Raw genomic sequence first — 16,533 nt, 5'->3', positions numbered from 1 at the left:
ATACACACACCACATACCCCCATACACACCCCACTTCGCACACCTCAACACATTACCCAACACTCCCTCACCAACACACATCACATAACACCCAGGGCACCACAAAGGCACCCCTGTTCCAGTGAGGAGGAGTTAAGGGTCATGGTGTAGTATTGTCAGGGCAGAGCCACAGCTATTTGGAGCACAGGTGCAGCAAATATCAACAGCCAGGAAGATGGAGCTATGGCAGAGAACCGTGGACAGGGTCAACGCCATGGGACAGCACCCCAGAACAAGGGACGACATCAGGAAGAGGTGGAACGACCTACGGGGGAGGTATGTTCCATAGCAGCAACACACCAGCTCGCTATCCAGAGGACTGGCAGTGGACCCCCACCTTGTCCCCCACAACTCACAGCATGGGAGGAGCAAGTCTTGGCATTACTGCATCCTGAGGGCCTGGCCGGAGTTGGAGGAGAACTTGACTCTGGTAAGTCAACTTTCAACAGTTATCACCTCCCTACCTGCATGCCATCACATACCCTCACCCTCACTCCCATCACTCCACTCCATCCCACACACTCCACCATCACATCTCACTAATACCAATGCCAAGCCCTGCATGCTGTACCAATGCAGGGAAACCTCTCACTAAAGCATGCACAGCATAGGGAAACTAACAATCCCACCATACACCAATATACACATGTAAAAGCTGGCAGGGCAATACCAACCATAGAGGGGAAGCCAGGGATGTACAATATGTCATACACATGAAGCATAATACATCATTTACATCCCCACAGGTACCCCAGCCAATGTCACTGGAGAGGAGGTGCCAGCACTATCCAGCCCCTCAAAAGAAGAGGCCACAGTGATGACAGTAACTCTGGTCTCCAGGATCTAGACGATCTACCTGGTCCATCAGGGACCACTGGACAGACGGTTACCGAAGCCCAGTCACAGAGCCTCCCCCATTAAGAAACAACACCGCAGAACCCACCCAGTGTTGCCAAACCTGTGTCCCCAGGACACGTCAATCAGCAGTGTGCCCACCTCTACAGGGACCCCAGGCCACACCTCATACCCAAGACAATCAGGGACCTGGAATCAGTGGCAGTGGGCACACGGTTCAGGGGACAGAGGCACAGGCCAACAGGGACACTGGGAGGACTGCTGTGCGCCAGGGGGAGGACAGGACCAGGGAACTGACTCTCCAGGAGGCACTCTCAGAGATCCTCGGAGCCTATCAACATTTCCAGGACATAATGGGCCAGATCCTAGACAACGTGCAGGAGAACAGGTGGCTGCAGGAGGGACAGTATCATGGGGATCAGGGAGGACTTGCAGGCCATCAACAACACCCTGATCTCCATAGCAGGGGTGCTGGCAGACATGGGCAACATTATGAGGGAGGCAGTGTCACACAAGCGGGCCCCTGTCACTAGCAAGTCATCTGAACAGCCTTCCACTTCCGCTGTCGCTAGTGGCCAGGAGGCCCTGCCACAGGACCCACAGCCCACCAGCACCCCTCCCCCTGCACAAGGTGAACCACCCCGCAAATGTTTCCTGAGATCCAGATAGAAGCCAGAGACACTTGCCAAGACCCCTGCCAGGAAATGAGACTCTCCTGATTGTCCCCCTTGTGTCCCACTCAGTCACCCTGTCCACCTTGAACTGCCATTGCTCCCCTTCCTATGTCCCCTTGGACATTGCACCTGTGCTACAAACAGACTGGAACAATACCCTGGACTTTCCTCCATCATCACCCCATCCCATTGCACTTTCCCCTCTATATATTAGTACTACAATAAACACCCTTTGATATAAATTGATTTCGAGTATGTCATGTATTTCAAATATGTTTTGATTGAAACAGGTACAACCATTGCAAATGAACCGTACATAGAATGAGAATAGAATCAATAACCTATAGATGGCTGTTGTGATCACACCAGGGGTATTTGTCAAATCAACATCTGCAAAATGAATAGCCAGAGGTAAAAGTAAGTGGGCATAGAAGTGGTAAATATCAGCATGCCAATGCCACACAGAATACAACCAAAGTCATTGAAATGTAAAGTTGCACTGTCTCACCTGTGTGTCATTGGAAGTACTGACGGATCACAGATGTTCTATTGTCCACATCCTTATCCTCTGCCTCCTCATCCTCACTGTCCACAGGGTCCACTGCTGCCACAGGGGCATCTCCTGTCTCCTCTTCCTGCAGAAAAGGGACATTGCGCCTGAGCGCTAGGTTGTGCAACATGCAGCATGCCACCACTATCTGGCAGACCTTCTTGGGTGAGTAGCACAGGGATCCACCTGTTGGGTGGAGGCACCGGAACCTGGCCTTCAGTAGGCCAAAGGTCCTTTCAATGATCCTTCTGGTTCACCCATGTGCCTCATTATAACGTTCTTCTGCCCTTGCCTTGGCATTCCTCACAGGGGTCAGCAGCCTTGATAGGTCTGGGTAACCAGAGTCACCTGCAAATATTGAGGGACAACATTTAGCCACATACTATCCTATATGGCCCGCACCAAAGGCATACAACAACATACACTGGGTGGGAACCACAACTCCCCTATTAGCCACACCTTGTGCCTCTGTAGTTGGGCCATTACATTTGGGATGTTCCTATTCCTCAGGATAAAGGATTCATGCACTGACCCAAGATACTTAACATTGACATGGGAGATGTACTGGTCCGCCAAGCACACCATCTGCACATTCATGGAGTGGAAACTCTTACCATTCCTGAACACCTGTTCATTCTGGCGGGGGGACAAATGCAATATGTGTTCTGTCAATCGGCCCAATTATATTGGGGATATGTCCCATTGCATAAAACCCGGCCTTCACAGTGGCCAAATCTTCAACCTGGGGCAATGCAAGGTAGCTGCACATGTGTTTTATCAGGGCAGACAACACTCTTGTCAGCACTATTGAGAACATTGGCTGTTACATTCCTGCTGCCAAGTGCTCTGTCACTTGGAAAGAACCAGTTACCAGGAAATGGAGAACTGATAGCACTTGCACAAGAGGGGGGAGGATCCCAGTGGGCTGACGAATAGCAGATATCAGGTCAGGCTCCAATTGGGCACACAGCTCTGTGATTGTGGCCCTGTCCAGTCTATAGGTGAGGATAATGTGCCTGTCCTCCAGTGCAGCAAAGTCCACCAGAGGTCTGTACACGGGGGCATGTCTCCATCTCCTGTTCATCCACAGCGGTAGGTATCTAAGGGACAAAAGAGTGAGGAGGCTGTCACAAACTGAACAATGGAGCCACAAGAGTAGTCCGCAATCTGTACACATGTTATGGGACAGTGTAATTTGTCAAGTATGTGCCTATTTATCCTGTGATGCAGCATTATTCTATATGCCTGCTCCCCCCCCACTGAAATGGCATCCGCCTGTCCTGTGTGGAGGGACAGGTGGAAGTGAGGTAATGCCACTGACGTTGTGCGCCGTGGCGGTAGGCAGTCGGGAACCACCGTGCAACACCTCATTGGTTATAATTGGGCCCTATGGGGTACAGTGAGCAATGGTGATCTGCGCCGGCGGTGACGGTATGCACCGCCGCGTCCGTGACTGCCATTTTCTATCATATTCCCCACTTAATTCCTGACCTTCCACAGGAGATGACCTACACTGCATGTGCTGCTGTGACCTGAGTCTGAAACCTACCATGGTCTGTGTGACCAGGGAAAGGGGCCCAGCCTTCACTTCTGAGGAATTGGAGAGACTGGTGGATGGGGTCCTACCCCAGTATGGACTGCTGCATGGGCCTCCAGACCAACAGGTGAGTACACTGTGGGCATGATGCATGTGGCATGAATGCATGGATTTGTGTGTGAAAGCATTGTGCAAGGGGGGAGGGATGTCCTCTTGGCTGGGTATACGTGTGTTGGGCTATGTGTGTGCCAATGGTGATGGAAACGGTTATGGTGGGCCATTGGTGTTACTGGCTGGACTGTTTGTCTAATGGTGTTCTCCTGTCTGTATTGCCTTTGCAGGTCAGCGCCCATCAAAAGAAGGGTATATGGTGTGCCATCGCCAAGGGGGTATGGACCCTGGGGGTCTATGGCAGGTGGAGCACCCAATGACAGAAACAGTGGGAGGACCTGAGGCACTGGGCATGGAAGACCACGGAGGCCCAGCTGGGGATGGCCTCCCAACAAAGAAGAGCTGCCCGTTGGACCCTGACCCCCCTGATGGCCCGCATACTGGTGGTGGCCTATCCAGAGCTGGATGGGCACTTGAGGGCATCACAGCAGCCACAAGAGGGTGAGTACAGTTGCCATCACTGGAGGGGTGGTATCCGGGTGGTAGTCGTGTGTCAGTGGGTGCCCCTAGGCCAGGCCAGACATAGTAGCGTAGGTCTTCTGGTGGCTAAGGGTCTGAAGGGGGAATATTGCCTACTAGCTTGTTAGCATCCACTACTGGTCAGGGATGCGTGGATCCCAGGTGTGCTGCAGTTAGCGGTGTGTGCTCCTCCTCATGCCTTGGTGGCTAGCAATATCACTGGTAGTGCAATGCATAGTGCGTAGGCCTGTTCCCTGTGTGTGAGGGTGCTGTGTACGCCAACAGTGGTGTTTGTGCAGTCATTGACCCATTGTATCCTTTGTCTCTCTCCCCCTCCTTTTTGTTTTGTCATCCTGCCCTTATGTGCATTAGCATCATCTGGCGGAGGAGCAGAGGCACCAGCGATAGAAGGATCTGCATCCCACAGGACCCTGGCGGCAGAGTCCACCGACGCGGAGGGCACCAGTGGGACAGAGGACGAGGGGAGCACCACGGCAGAGACTGGAGGGGAGAACACAGACTAAGATATCTCCTCCGATGGGAGCTCCCTTGTGGCGGCGGACACCTCTGTGACCACCCCAGCAACAGGTACAGCCGCCACCCCTGTACGAGCACCGTCCTCCCAGCAGCCCCTCAGCGAGTTGCCCGTGCCTGCTCACCCAGGAGGGTGGGCATCTCCTTCGCCCCAGGCACCTTAGGCCCTGCCCCATTCAGCCCTGCTGCCCTGAGTGAGGAGGCTATTGACCTCCTGAGAATCATCTCTTTAGGGCAGTCAACCATTGTGATTGCCTTCCAGGGATTGGCAGCCCAGATGCAGCAATCTAATGCATTCCTGGAGGGCATTCACTGTGGATTGACAGCCCAACAGAGATTGATCCAGGCTCTGGCATCCTCTCTGATGGCAGCCATTGTCCCTGTTTCTACCGTCCCCCCTCCAACTACCACTTCCCAGTCCCATTCTCCTCAACCCCATCCCAAGCACACAGCCAGACGAGCATGCACACAAGACAACACCCAAGAGTGTCACAGGCAAACACAAGCACCACACTTCACCCCACAGGCACTCACACAAACACCATCCAGTTGCAGACACAACATTCACTATTTCCACTGTGTCCCCCTCCTCCTCCTCCTACACCTCCCACCCAGTTACGTCCACACTCACACCTGCATGCACTACATTAACCACTACCTGCATCATCAGCACACCAAGCAGAACACGCACCTCACTGGCAGACACCTCCACAACATCCATGCACACATCCCCTGTGTCCTCTCCCACCGTATCTGTCCCCCCCTCCTAAAGTACACAAACGCAAGCACTCAGACACCCAACAGCCATTCACCTCACAACAGCATACAACCCATGCACCTGCACCGAAATCCAGCAAATACTCCAACAACCACTCCCTCATCCTCCACTCTCATTACTTCTCCCTCTTCCCACCCCAATGTCCCTAAAAAGCTTTTCCTTTCCCAAATTGACCTCTTCCCTACCCCCCCTGCACGTATGGCCAGGGTATCTAGGACCCAACCAACCACCTCAGCCAAACAGTCCACGCGTCCAGTTTCAGGAGCACCTACTCGTGGTGGAAAGGATTCCAGACCACAAATATTGAAGGGGAAGGAGCCTGCACCAGCCACAAAGAAGGGGAAGGAGCTTGCACCAGCCACCTAGAAGGGGAAGGAGCGTGCACCAGCCACCAAGAAGGGGAAGGAGTCTGCACCAGCTGCCAAGAAGGGGAAGGAGCCTGCACCAGCTGCCAAGAAGGGGAAGGAGCCTGCACCAGCCACCAAGAAGAGGAAAGAGTCTGCACCAGCCACCAAGAAGGGGAAGGAGCCTGCACCAGCAGCTGTCACAAAGCCCCCACCACCAACCGTGGTTGTGCAGCCATCAGAGAATGCAGGGGCTGAGCAGGAGCCTCCCACAACCACCACCATAGTGCAGCCATCGGAGAGTGCAGGGGGTGAGCAGGTTCCTCCCACAAATACCACCACAGTGCAGCCATCGTAGGGTGCAGGGGGTGAACAGGAGCCTCCCACAACCACCCGCACAGTGCAGCCATCGGAGGGTGCAAGGGCTGAGCAGGAGTCTCCCGCAACCACCACCACAGTGCAGCTGTCACCGCCTGCGAACACCATATAGTCCACCTTGATGGGCTGCTGTGCGGCATGCCCCCACCAGAACCAGTGGGGTATTCCCCCACCTGAGACACAGTGGCCTTTCACTCCCCAGGACCATGCACAGGGCATGTTGCCCCCTCCAGAACAAGTGTGGTATTCACCCACTTGAGAGACTGTGGCCATGCACTCCCCAGGACCAAGCACAGGGCATGTTAGCCCCTCCAGAACCAGTGGGGTATTCACCCACTCGAGAGACTGTGGCCTTGAACCCCCAGGACCAAGCACAGGGCATGTTGCCCCCTCCAGAACAAGTGTGGTATTCACCCACTCGAGAGACTGTGGCTTTGCACTCCCCAGGACCAACCACAGGGCATGTTGGCCCCTCCAGAACCAGTTGTCTTGTTTCCGCATCCGGCTGAGGTGCCCCCCCGAGGTGCCTGCCTATTTGACAACTGATGCCCCTGCAGTATTGGTGCAGGAATTGAGTGGGGCCTTGGACTTTGCCCTGTAGCCACGTGGCCTCTGTGAACTATGGACTGGGCAGTGTCCCTTTTTTGTACATATCTGTTGCATTGCCACATCGACTTATTATTTTTGATGTTGCACTTATTACAATCACAGTAATCAATTCCTGTTGTCCTTGCATTATTTTGCCGATTATCGTGGACAAATTGATTATCTTGTGCATCTGCTTGTGTGTATGGTGTGTGTGTGTGTGGGGTGTGTGTGTGTGTGTGAGGTGTGTGTTGTGTGTGTGTGTGTGTGTGTGTCACTCTCGTTTCCTCCCCTCACTTGTGTGCTAGGCAGCTGTACTCACCGTCGTCGTCGTCTTCGCCGGTGTTGGTGTTGGTGGTGGAGAATGACGTAGACGATCATCGGGAAAACATGCAGTTCGGGTTCCATGGCGGCGTGGTTCTTCCCTGTGTCACCAATGGCTAGTCCTTTGACTTTTGTGTTCTGTTTCCGCCAGGCTCTTGATGGCGTTGGTACCACCCTGGAAAAGGTGGCGGATTGAAGGGTCAAAATATGGTGGGCGGTACTTTGTCTTCTACCTGGCTGTAGGCGGCTACAGCCGTGGTGACTCTAATTTCCGCCCTGGTGGTCGGTGTGGTACATTGTCTGTCTTTAGGAGATATCACCGTCATGGTCATAATTTGGCGATAGTTACCGTCAGTCTGTTGGCCGTATTACTGCCACTTTATCACCCACCGCCAGGGTCGTAATGAGGGCCAATATGTATTCTGAAAAGCACAAATGTAAACTCATTTACTCACCAGGTAACCAATGTGACTTATACATAAGAACCATAATACCTTAGAAATACCTCCTGTTGCTCTATACACATGAAATCAATAGACCAGATTCACAAAGAGTCTCCGCAGTCATGGTGCAGGCTCCACAGTCATGGCAGAGTCTCTGCACTTGTGGCGGAATCTCTGCAGTGTGCCATGCAGAGATTCCACCACAACAACAGAGCCTCTGCCACAACTGAGGAGACCCTTTGTGAATCTTTCCCAATGTATCTTCTGTGTCACTAGATCTTGCAACCTGGGACTACTGTCCAAGGCATAGCAGTCCTGGGTAGGAAATGACTGAAACACACAAAATGTCCACAGTTTTTTTTTCTTTTTAAGAAATAAATTCCTGCTCTGTGAGTTTGTTTCTTCAAAGCAAGAAAAAAATATTTGCCATGCCTGTGCTACAAGCAAGGCACCTACTGAGTAAAGTTCAATACCTTCAGTGGGGCTGTTGCAGTCGTGGCCCCACTTAAGTCACAGAGATGCCAGAATCTCTGGTGGTGTCCTGTTTTCTGCAAAGGAATCAGAGGCAACAACCATCTCAAGCCTCATTTAATATATATATATATATATATATATATATATATATATATATATATATATATATATATAAGAAAAGATGTCCTGATCTGCGTGTTACGGCGCACTTAATTCTCCGGTGGTGCTGGTTTGAGGCAGGACAACCATATTTTCAAAAAACAAGATTCTCTTTCTGTTTTAGCAAGAGAAAACCGCACTCTGTCGTTGTGCCAAAAATACCTTAACTTTTAATACATTAGTGAGATCATAAACAAACAAACAGGAATCCCCTGACGCGTTTCGGTCTCACCAGACCTTGTTCACAGGTGTTTCCTGTGTGCTAATTTCGGCGCTTAAAATAAAGTACTCCAAAGTAACAGAAAAAATACTCAAGTTACACCACTTATCAAGAGTTACTCCATAACATCACTAAATATATATACTTTAACAAAGAAAAATTAAACGTTTTTCTATATACATATTTACCAATTTGTAACAGTGTTTTGACTACAATCCAAGGTGTTTTTCACTGAGTTCCACATTGCATTCTGGTATATGTAGTTTATAGCATTTCATTAAATCAAATTATTTTTAAATATATGTCATAAAATCTTGTTTCAGCGACTAATGGAGACTTCAAAACAATTTCTGAGGTGTGTTAACAAAATATAGGGGCCCTCATTAGTTTTTAATTTATATTCACATTGGATTCATATTCATGTATTGCATGTTACCTACAATAGCACAATCCCCAAAGTTTCTTTTAAACAAGGCCCTCGCTAAATCCTGCACCTCTGATGGAAGAAAATTAATGTTTGGGTATTATTCCTTCAGTCAATTTATATTGATAGCACCAAAATTGTATGTCTATCTGACAAATGACAACGGGAAAGAAAGCATCTTATCAATTGGTGGAAATGACATAAAATAAATGAATGGCAACATCTTATGAGCTATGACATCTCTTATAGGTGTACAAATAACTCCTCATCCTGGTTTAAACCTAGCGGGGTGAGAGATCGGATATCAAGTATATGTCTGGATTCTAGTTGACGCAATTTCTTTTCTCTGTCACCACCGCGTTCTGATTTTAGTACCTGATCAATTACATAGAATGTCATGAGTTCCCACTTGCTATCATGTTTCTGTTCCATATGTATATCACCACTAGGTAGTTACAGTTAGGTCTGCTTTTCCATTGACCATAGAAAGAGTGTTTGTTGGTATGTTTCAATGTGATCAAGAGGGCCAAGAAAAAAAAGGGGGGCCCCTAAACACAATATTTCTATGCATTTTCATAGACTCCTTTAGACAAGGCTACAGCCAAAGTGCTGAACAGAGTTACACCAAATTTGCAAGAAAGTTAAATATTGGTCCACAGGTTATGCTTTTTGGGATTTGGTGTAAATCTGTTCAGTAGGTTTTGAGGAACTAAGGGTGAAAAATAATTATATATCTGGACAATTGTGTCCGCGAGAGTCTTGAGACTCTCTCGCTGGAGCAGCCATTTAAAAAGAGAGCATTCTAATTAACCCAGGGAGCTTTTATTACTTTGGGTCATCTTGCTTCTGATGGAGTCACACTCCAGCGAGAGCGAGCACTCTGATTAGCTACCAGCAACAAGAGACAAATGTTGCTGGCAACCATCATAGGACTCAGAGAGACCTCCCCCGGGCGAAACAGTAGAACAAATTAGCAAAATAAAATGTTGCAATTCTGCAAGACTCTCCTGGGAGCAAAAAATATTTTGTACATGTCCCGGGGAGCACACCACCTCAGCTGTATTCATGAAAGGAAGTATGGGCTGCATGTCCACCCTGAGCCTCCAGAGGCCCGGTGAGCCCTCCCCTGGGGCTAAAATGTGTTTATATGAGGAGGAGGGCCATGCAGCTCTGTACCTGGAGCCTCCAGAGGCCCGGGGGAGAACATGTCTGGGGACAATATATAAAAAAGGGGGGAGGGCTACATAGTCCCTCTCTCTGAGGAAGTAATGGCCTCGGGGACCCCACCTCCTGGGGCCACCTCAGTAGGGCCTATAACGGCTCAGCATGCCACATGGCCCGCCTCCCCTTAAAAAATACACAGCCCTGGAGGATGGGGTCCCCAGGGACTAAAGAAGCTCATGGAGGGTGTCACGCGGCCCCCTTCCCCCCTTCCCAAATATATATATATATATATATATATATATATATATATATATATATATATAATTTATTTATTTTTCACTGAAAAAAATAAGGTTACAGGGACGTTATAGTTAGGTTCTGAATTTACTCCTACAAAACCATAGAAATTCAGCAGTTATAGCTAGAGTTCTCATCAATAAGTTTATTGCAAATATTGCATTGAGAGTATAAAAGATGGCACAGAATATGTCATCAATGATATAATATGTGGAGTAATTCGTTGTGCATGACAAAGGCACGAGTTATAGTTATAGTTACCTTAGGGCGCGTGTTTTAGTTACTTGAAATAACTTTAACTATAACTGCTGAATTTCTATGGTTATGTACGAGTGAATTCAGAACCTAACGATAACGTCCCTGTAACGGTTGTTTTTTTTCAGTGAATTTCTATGTTTTTTTTTAACGTATAGTAATTTTAATTGCTATACGTGAATCCAACCACTGCCGTACACAGCGTTAGGCTGTGAGCGACGGCGGTCGGCCACAGGGCCTGGTCTGCGCCACAGCCCTGAAACCAACCCCCTATACGCACCCAAACTTGCACCATGCACTGCCTTCTACAGCGCAAAGGAGTTGCCCGCAAGAGCTGGCCTGCAGCCAGTCCCTGCGGCCAACAACCGAACCCGATGTTGTGCATGGCCCTTTGCTCATGCACAGGGGAAGTTAGCCACGGCCTCTGCGGGTGTGAAAATAGGTGTGAGAGGCTTTATCTTGGGGTATGGGTGGCTGTCAAAGTGTCTGTCTGGGTGTGAGCGTACATCAGTGTGTTAGTGCGTGTGTCAGTATGCGCGCGGGTCTGTGAGTGGGTGCATCAAGGTGTGAGTGGGTGTGTGACATCTGAGTGGGTGTGAGAGTGAGTACTTAACTGTCTGAGTGGGTGCATGAGGGTCTGACTTGGGCTGTGAGTGAGTGCATGAGGGTCTGAGTGAGTCTGTTAGTGGCTACATGAGTGTCTGAGTGGGTCTGTGAATGGGTGCATAAGTGTCTGATTGGGTGTGTGAGTGGGAGAATTGATTGAAAGAGAGAGAGAGAGAGAGAGAGAGAGAGAGAGAGAGAGAGAGAGAGAGAGAGAAAGTGAGAGGGAGAGAGAGTTTAAGGCTTTGATGTCCGATATACTTAGAATTAGTTATTTGTCTCCAATATATATATATATATATATTTAAAATATAATAATTTGTTTTTATTAAACAGAAAAAAATATGGAAATTAGTCCAGCTGGACTCGAACCCCAATAGCTCAGTGTGAAAGTCTGTGACCTTGACACTGAGCTATGGGGGTTTCTATTTTTAAACTTTTTTTTTCTAGCCCTTTAAGGGCTTTCTAATTATTTATGTAAAATAAAAATAAACTAATCAAAAGCCCTTTACGGTCTATCTGGCAATGTAGGGGAAGCCTTAAGGGTTTCCCCATAGTCTCTATATATATATTTTTTTAATTATATTATTATTAATTTTTTTTACATTTAAAAAAGTAAAACCATTGCTTTGACAGAAGCTCCGTGCTTGCTGAAGGATTTCATCTTTGTTCCCTACAGAGATGAAAGATATGCTGTTTGACAGTGGGACCTGCTTTCAAGGCCCCACTATCAAACAACAGAGTTTCTGCTCTGGCGTGGCTGCAGCCAAGCCACAGCAAACAGCTATGTCCCGGGGACCCCTTTTCTGTTTTTTTTACACTTTGTCCCAGGGGTGGTGGTCTCTGGGGCACGAGGGGGCCCGTGTATTTGATAAGAAGCCCTGGGAGGGGGCGGTTCCCAGGGCAAGGGGGGCCATGGACCCCCCACATAGTTTTAAAAAAAACCCTGAGGAGGTGGCGGTCCCCAGGGCAGCGGGGCACTCCGCAAATAAAAAAATAAAGGCTCCAGGGAGGTGGTGGAGAGAGACAAAAGGAAAAAGAAGTTTGCTTGCAGTCAAACATATCGGCAAACGTGCAATTATCCATGTATCAGGGTTGGTGTCCAAGGCGGTAACAAAACCACCCTAAAGAGGGACAAACGTAAAGCATTTACCAATGATAAGAAAGGATTTTTGAAAGGCAAGGCCATAAACCAATTATAGTGATGGGCGTGAGGTGGGCGTGGTTAAAAGCCCACAGATAGATTACAACAGGTCGAAGTGTTTGCGCGCTCGACCTAATTAAGAAGTTCGACATGTTCATCACTATCCTCATCATATCGCTTTCTTCCCAAAGCATTGATAAAACCAATAGGTCTCACCTATACGAGACCTACTGGCTTTCGCAATCTTTTTTTGCCATGTTGTACAGCTGCACACCTGCTGCGCAGCATGGTTGAAAATAAAATAAAAACCGCTATGATGGAGCAAGCGTTGACCGTGCCATAGCACTTTAAAAAATCTTTTTTTACTTTCAGCCATGTTGCATAGCAGTCACGCTGCTGTACATGTCAAAGAAATATCATAGACAAAGCCAATAGATCTTGCATAAGTATGACCTATTGGCTTTGCTATTGCCTGTGGGTTTTAGGCAAGGGTTGATTAAGTGATTTTCCCAGGATCACAGGAGGTTAATTGTGCTGGATTTGAACTTTATTCTCCAGTTTCAAAATCGTCCGTTAGACCGTGGGATGATATAAATATACGTACATTTTACACACATATACACACGTTTGTAAGTGTATACGTTTAACACACCTTTACAATTAAGTCTGAGGGGATTTGAATAAAATCTCAATAATCAATGAGAAAAGGAGAAGCAAGAGCTGATCCAGAAATAAAACCCAGATTGGATACCAATTACATGTTTCAATTACCAATTGATCTTTCCTTACCTGTTGTTATATATTGCTGCTTCCCACATGGTAGTGGATCCTTTCGGATGATAAGGGTGTTTTTTGTGTAGCATGTGTCTTTCTTATATGTCATGTAAATGGGCTATAGGTTAACTGCGTCACAGTAAGAATCATTCCCTAAAAGCGCGTTGACGGATAACAAAAGAATGTTGTCGCACTTGAGGAACCAGCAAATAATCAATCTGTTTACTATATAGTTATACTTTAGTTTACTAAATAAGGGCAACCCTGCACTTGGCAGGGCTTTCAAAAATTGAGTGAATATATTAAATGTTCTTCTCCACTGAAATCTTTGGTAAAAGGTTAAAGATTTATTTGGTTTGAAGAGAAACCAGAGTATATGTTTCATGGCTGCCATCTGTGACGCCAGGAAGCACTGTTCTACAGACTGTCAGGGTGATTTAGTTTATGAAGTTCATCTTAGAAAACCCTTTATAATACAACCAATTTATAATAATTGTTGTAATCCGGTCAATTGATAAAACACTTGTTGACACATAAAGAAACAACAGGAGGACTCAGAAGTGACACGGAATTATGGGTATGTAAATTTAGTCATAGGTCACGTGACAGGAAAAGCTGCACCACAATAGTTTCCCTGCTCAAGTCGTAATGTCGGCTCCAATTTGAAAGGTGCCTCACATGGGCTTTTGTGAGGAGCAGTGGCACCCAAGAAGATCATTTTTATATACCTACCTCAAAGCATCATCGCTGGCTCGTTGCTATTCTTTCAGAGACAATGAATGAGCCACTGTGTTTTGCACTTGAAGCTTATAAGGCTGCATTAGCTACTGTAACAAAACAAGTATTGACAAAGAGGAATGAGTTAGAGCTATTAGTGTTTCAAATTCCTAACTGGACTTTTCTTGCCATATAAACTGAAAATAAAAAGTAAAACAGTTGACATAAGTGAGCCCATTCAAAGAGACACAGCTGCCATCAGCACGAAGGACAGACACAAAAGGAAAAAGAAGTTTGCTCTCAGTCAAACGTACTGACAAAAGCGCAATTATCCATGTAACAGGGTTGATGGCCAAGGCGGTATCAAAACCGCCCCTAGGAGGTAGAAATGTAAAGCATTTATCAATGATAACAAAGGATTTTTGAAAGGCAAGCACTTGAATGAGTGACAGTGATGGGTGTGCTGTGGACATGGTTAAAAGCCCACAGATAGATCAAAAAGGCTAGAGCGCTTGCGCGCTCGACCTAAAAAGGTAGCCAATTTAATCAATTGGAAATTCTTTCAATCATTATATATTTGCATTTACTTGTTTTGTGTGGCATCTCGGTTTAGCAAGACTTTTGAGTTTTTTATGTGACGTATTTATTTGTTTAAGACTTAAAAATACTGAGTCTTAATTTTAATATGTGTTTTCGCTCTTCTGGACCAATTTTTCATTTGGGTCCTAAATAAAAATTAAAACTTTCAGACACAAGAGTTGGATAAATCCAACAATTGCCCTACCTCTATAAAACGTGGAGCTCAATCACTGCACACTATATCTACCTGGCACCCAGCAGCAACCAGGCATGGGTAAAGGGCTAGGCTTGTGCCCCAAAGTGATTAAACCATCAGGTTAGTGGCACCAGAAACCTACAGATCACCCCTAATATCAACATTACTGTAGGAAAGTACCATCTTGCCTGGCATGTTACCCCCATATTTCACTGTATATATGTTGTTTTAGTCTATGTGTCACTGGTACCCTGCCAGGCAGTGCCCCAGTGCTCATAAGTATGTGCCCTGTATGTGTTCTCTGTGTGATGCCTGTCTCACTGAGGCTATGCTAACCAGAACTTCAGTGGTTATGCTCTCTCTGCTTTCCAAATTTGTCACTAACATGCTAGAGCTCACCAGAGTTCCTCTGCATCTCCTTCTTCACCTTCTGCCAAAGGATCGACTGCTGACTGCTCAGGACGCCTGCAAAACTGCAACAAAGTAGCAAGACGACTACTAGCAACCTTGTATTGCTTCATCCTGCCAGCTTTCTCAACTGTTTCCAGGTGGTGCATGCTCTGGAGGTAGCCTGCCTCCTCTCTGCACCAGGAGCTCTGAAGAAATCTCCCGTGGGTCGACAGAATCTTCCCCCTGCAACCGCAGGCACCAAAAGACTACATCACTGGGCCTCTGGGTCCCCTCTCAGCATGACGAGCGTGGTCCCTGGAACTCAGCAACTCTGTCCAAGTGACTCCCACAGTCCAGTGACTCTTCAATCCAAGTTTGGTGGAGGTAAGTCCTTGCCTCCCCACGCTAGACTGCATTGCTGGGTACCGTGTGATTTGCAGCTGCTCCGGCTCCTGTGCACTCTTCCAGGATTTCCTTCGTGCACAGCCAAGCCTGGGTCCCTGACACTCTAACCTGCAGTGCACAACCTTCTGAGTTGTTGTCCGGCGTCGAGGGACTCCCTTTTGTGACTTCGGGTGGACTCCTGTTCAATTTTCTTCCAAGTGCCTGTTCAGGTACTTCTGCGGGTGCTGCCTGCTTCTGTGAGGGCTCCCTGACTTGCTGGGCGCCCCCTCTGTCTCCTCCTGCAAGTGGCGACATCCTGGTCCCTCCTGGGCCACAGCAGCACCCAAAAACCTCTACGGCGACCCTTGTAGCTAGCAAGGCTTGTTTGCGGTCTTTCTGCATGGGAACACCTCTGCAAGCTTCATCGCAACGTGGGACATCCGTCTTCCAAAGGAGAAGTCCGTAGTCCTCTTCTTTCTTGCAGAACTCCAAGCTTCTTGCATCCGGAGGCAGCTTCCTTGCACCTTCATCCGGGGTTTCCTTGGCTCCTGCCCCCCCTGGACACCGTCGCGACTATTGGACTTGGTCCCCTTGCCTTGCAGGTCCTCAGGTCGGAAATCCGTTGTCAGTGCACTGCTGGTGTTTGCTGTTCTTGCAGAAGACCCCTATCACGACTATTGTGCTCTCTTGGGGTAGTAGGTGTACTTTACTCCTACTCTTCAGGGTCTTGGGGTGTCCCAGCGACCCTCTACAAGCTCCCATAGGTCTGGGGTCCATTCGTGATTCGCATTCCACTTTTGGAGTATATGGTTTGTGTTGCCCCTAGACCTATGTTCACCTATTGCAACCTATTGTAATTCTACACTGTTTGCATTACTTTTCTGACTCTTACTTACCTGTTTTGGGTTTGTGTACATATAACTTATGTATATTACTTACTTTCTTACTGAGGGTACTCACTGAGATACTTGTGGCATATTGTCATAAAAATAAAGTACCTTTATTTTTAGTAACTTTGTGTATTGTGTTTTCTTATGATATTGTGCATATGATATAAGTGGTATAGTAGGAGCTTTGCATGT

The 16,533-nt window shown here is 47.7% G+C and overlaps 1 non-coding gene across 1 annotated transcript; it reads right to left on the bottom strand.

Annotated features, from left to right (window-relative positions):
• Positions 1 to 13,445: 13,445 nt before the first annotated feature.
• Positions 13,446 to 13,561, bottom strand: LOC138247493 (U5 spliceosomal RNA). The gene has a single exon (XR_011194530.1). It is a non-coding gene; the product is annotated as a U5 spliceosomal RNA (small nuclear RNA).
• Positions 13,562 to 16,533: the final 2,972 nt, after the last annotated feature.

This window comes from Pleurodeles waltl, chromosome 7 (assembly GCF_031143425.1).
Source record: "Pleurodeles waltl isolate 20211129_DDA chromosome 7, aPleWal1.hap1.20221129, whole genome shotgun sequence".
Classification (NCBI taxonomy): Eukaryota; Metazoa; Chordata; class Amphibia; order Caudata; family Salamandridae; genus Pleurodeles; species Pleurodeles waltl.
This window is presented reverse-complemented; position numbering and strand designations above follow the sequence as displayed.